The 4,587-nt window shown below is 42.6% G+C and overlaps 1 long non-coding RNA gene across 1 annotated transcript in view; it reads right to left on the bottom strand.

Moving 5' to 3' along the window:
• Positions 1-221: 221 nt before the first annotated feature.
• The window catches only part of LOC110288653, a 31,957-nt gene continuing 27,591 nt past the window's right edge, over positions 222-4,587 (bottom strand). Inside the window, exons 3-4 of the long non-coding RNA XR_002377293.2 lie at positions 1,998-2,108; positions 222-1,691 (exon numbers count right to left, since the gene is read on the bottom strand). This is a non-coding gene — a long non-coding RNA (uncharacterized LOC110288653). The remainder of the gene's footprint in view (positions 1,692-1,997; positions 2,109-4,587) is intronic.

Raw genomic sequence — 4,587 nt, 5'->3', positions numbered from 1 at the left:
TCTCTCTCTCTCTCTCTCTCTCTCTCTCTCTCTCTCTCTCTCTCTCTCTCCCTCTACCCTCTCTCTCTTTCTTTGTCTCTACCCCCATTGAGCCACACAGAAATCACCATATGGGAAAAATTCGTGATACCTAAAGAAATGTTTCATAGTGTTGTTCAAGTGAATAAATAACTGACTTCAACTGATCTAGATAAAAAAACTTTACAAATACCATTTTTTTCATGCACTATCTGTATGTTTTATTCAATATTTATGGTGGGTATTCGTTTTTAAAAACAGCTTTGATCCTATTTACCATTTTCCAAATTTGATCATTGTAACATTTACATAGATCCACATTCATTACACTCTGGGTCAGAAGCATTGAAAAACATATTTTAAAATAACAGCTATGCCCTACGTCAGATTATAATGATTGGTTACTTAAAACTCAAGGCAAGTAAGGTTGGTTGTTGTATTAGTCCCTTAAAGAGAGGTTATACAAAGGAAATGCATACAGTAGGCACGTTTTAAGTCTGAAGTGACCTCAGAGTATATAATTAACTCTGGTTTTGAGATTAAGCAAAAAGGCCAGCCATAGTAAAGAAATTTCTCTGGAGAAATTTCTATTAAAAATTCATTACCATTGGTGTAGATTTGAAGTAAGGGTAGCTTGGCCTTCAGAGTGTGATGCTGACCTGAAGCAGAATTTTCTCATAGATGCTCCAAATATTTCCGTGTGGTTTTCATGCCTGTATTTGGGAAATGGGGTATTTGGGTCTCAGAAGTATGGGAAAGTAAGTTCCCTCAGACTAAGGAGTCTTTGGGAGAACCAAGATCCAGGTTGACCTGTGGCAGCTTGGACAAGTGCTGGCTCCTGAGCAGGCAGTGCTCCAGAGGAGTTAAAGTCATAGGAGATGCATGTACATCGACATCATGTGACAGCAATATCTACCAAGTGAACCCATTGCTCTCTGCCCAGTAGAATGCATCTGCCATTGAGGGATGTGATGGAATTTCCTGGGATAGCTTCCTGGCCTCTTTGCACACAGTAGTAATATGCAGCAATGGTTAGGATCCTTAGGTCTTCTCTGGGCTAAGCTGCTAACTCACAGCTAATTTGAAGAAGCCACACCTTATGCTGGATATCCTAGGATCATCCCATGGTGTTTGGGGCACACAGATATACCACATAGATAGCTCTTTATTTTTCCTTCCTCACTTTTCTCTCCTTCATTCTTGTCTCTTATACTCTATCTCCACATATGTACCTAGCCCCAGACATGAGTATATATATGACTGTTTACAGAGGACATAGAAAGGCTTAAAGTGATTTAGGGACTTTGGAAAAACAGAAGACAGTGAAGTATCTTGAGTGATCCATAGTGATTAGAGTGGGGTGTGATGGAGCTGTGGGCTGGAAAGAAGAGAGAGATTGTCACAGATCTCGAGATTCCTCATTATGATTGCATGGCTATGTGCAGGAGATGGTTCAGATGGGGGCCCAAACCCAGTGCGTGGCAGGCAGGAAGGCAGGTGGGATGGTGCTTCTCCTTTTGCTATGTCCTCATCCACACATAAGATTCCTGGGCTTCCTGACTTCTCAACAATTGTTGTGAATGTATGCTGCTGCCCTCTGGAGGTAGGTGGGTTGGAAGACATGCTGCAGCATCAACCTGGACCCAAATGGCTTGGTGCCTNAAGACTCAGACCTTAGTCAATGGAAAAAAGAATCAAAGGTATTAGTAGATATTCTTATCTCCTAGCATACTCCTGGCTCCAGCTTGAANAATTGAATAGACCTGCCTGTGCTTTGACCTGTATCCACCCCAGAGCTATATTCTGGTACATTGAAACTGTCTACTCTCCCAGGGTCCCAGCTAAGGTTGCTGGAATTCACCCATTTGGCATTTGTTCATCTTCCCTTATACCATAATCTCTCAGCCACAACCAACTCTCACATCTACCAGCACAGGGTTCTCCTGGGAAGACTGGGGGACAAGCATCTTTAAACTTACAGCATTCTTGTGGTCAGAATTCCAAATGTTTGCACACTCATGGCAAGCTTGGCAGCTGTACAGCAGGTATTTTATTATAAATGACATAGTCATAAGTCAGGTATCTCGGCCCTGGGAACAAAATTTATTAATCTGAGTCAAGCTATCACATAGGAAAATGGAAACTGCACTACCATATAGATGGACTTTGCTATGATTTTTACTACTATGTCCATTGCATGTATGTATGAGTGATAAAGGCNGCATCTTACCACTAGGAGACAGGATATTAAAAAACAAAGAGAATTTATTGAACTTTCTAGAAGCTATTTGACTTTTCCTGTGAACTGTGGTCCTCCACTGCCAGGTTGCTGACCTGGCTCCCCAACAAACACCNCTAACACCTATTTATATTCTGATGACATACCCCAACCTGGTGCTGCCTGAGACTCCATTGTAAGGAAGAAATATACAGCTCAAACCCACAGTTTGATGGAGGACAACAGAGACAAAGATCATTCTCACACAAACAACTGGCAAGATTGTTGGTAATTGACATTCACCAGGCATCTGGGGTACATGCTACTTTCTGAGTTACTGAGATTAAGGTACATTTCACTTAAACTGGACATCCTGGTTCAAGATTATGCCAGGTTTGTATTAAATTAAATCTAAAACAGGGAGCCCTTACCTAGAAAGGGTTCCAAATATGAGATCAACNCCTCAGCAACTCCAGGGAAACTGACTGCAGCAAGATCCAGCCTGCCAGGGGATGGTAAAACTTTACTTGCTAGGTTTGCAGGCACCTTTTTTTGAGGCCGGCCAGTGGCTCATATGTCTGGGTTCAAGCCTGGAAGGCATCTTGGAATCTGGAAGAAAAGAGGGAATCTCGGCTATTAGAGAAAGGATGGATCCAAGACAATAGTCTGATCAAGGTTCAATTTTAATATTGGGGAACACGCACTTATAAAGAAGGAGGGGGCAATCCCGCCGAATCATCCTTAGAGTCCAGCTGCAGGTGACCACGTGTAGGCTCTGCAACAGCTAGGTGGCAAATAGGAGCAGTGACAGTGGTAGAACAATAAGGTGGCAGGCTCCACCCCAGGTGATCTCCTAGTGACAAGAAGTCAAGCCTGCTCAGCCTATTTTCAGGCTATGGGGGGAGGTTACATCTCCTCCCTGTTACTAATATAAAAAAGAAAGACTGGACTAAGGCATAAAATTTATTGATGCTTTATAGTTCTGCCTGAATTCTTAGGGCCTAGTGAAGAAACCTGTCTCAGTGGGATTCCCTAATTTTTCTCATGGTAAACCCTTATTTGGTTAAGACTGTCCTTTCTGTCCTAGTAAACATTTTGCAGACTTGCCCTGAGCTGTTGTCTCTGTCTTTTGTAATCCGTAATTAGTTACTGAATAGGTAACTTCTTTGCTGAATTCCTATTGAATTCCAAGTTGTCAGCTTCATGGTCTTTCTAGGACATTGGAACACTGGCGAAGACTTAACTATATCAGGATTCAATCTTAAAAGGCACTATAATAAGATAACACTAAAGGAGAGCACGTGGATCCTCATTAATAGCCTTGGGTGACAAGCAGGGAACAGGGAGGAGGGGGTGATGAACGGTTCCTTANCACAAGGCCATTTGGCTTGTTAGGGTAGGAGAGTGTGATGGNCTTGCCTTCTCATGGTATGACCTCTAACATCTTCCCCCTTTGAATTAAATTTAATAAGGCCACACTTAACTGAGGTGATCAAATGATCTTCTCATCCTTGGATGAGTGGGCGTTAACCATGGCTGCGGGAGCATTGACCCAATTCCTCCCATGGGTGCTGTCAAAACCCACAATCATGGCTCTTGGTATCTTTTGGGGAGGGGAGGCAGAGCCTCAGAAATGTTCTTTTGGTTGTAACTGGAACTAGATACCAACATCCATCCAAGCCGGGTGTGTCTCTTGGGGAACTGAGAAATAGTCAAGTTGGACCTTCCCCTGCAATGCTTAGCCTCGTACCCCCACTGTTGCCCATACTGGATTCATATTATTACAAACCAGCATGGACAGTTCTGAGTCCTGTGCAGCTCCTAAANGAGAATTGTCAACCTCAGATTCAGCAAGGCCTCTACAAGAATTATGCCAATTGTAACACCACAATTTGTGACTCTTAGGCTATATTAGGAGCTAAAGGTCACCCTCCTCATCTCTGTTGTCTCTACGCCCTGAGGAACCAAGGGGACCTCGCATTTGCAGCAAGGGTGGAAAACTGGAGACCAGAAGTTGCTCTCTTTGTATCGGTGGGAGGAACATCTTCTTCGTTTGAGCAGCTTCAATCTGTGACTTAACAAAACTGGTTAATCTATTCAAGGTCCAAAGGCCAAAAGACAAAAGCAGTAAAATAGCCACGAAAGGTCCCAAAAGGCTGGGAAGTAANGTAGTGAGCCAAGGAGAAGTAGAAAACCAATTTTTATACTAATATTTTTGTTTCTCTCTGTTGTGTATTCTCTCTTCTAAACTAGTTCTAACTATGTCTATGCTATCTTGAACTAAGCCAGTCTTATCAGAATAAAAACNACATTCTTCTAATATCTGAAATTTCTGCCTTTCTAGCCCTCAT

Source organism: Mus caroli, unplaced genomic scaffold (genome assembly GCF_900094665.2).
Source record: "Mus caroli unplaced genomic scaffold, CAROLI_EIJ_v1.1 scaffold_9724_1, whole genome shotgun sequence".
Classification (NCBI taxonomy): Eukaryota; Metazoa; Chordata; class Mammalia; order Rodentia; family Muridae; genus Mus; species Mus caroli.
This window is presented reverse-complemented; position numbering and strand designations above follow the sequence as displayed.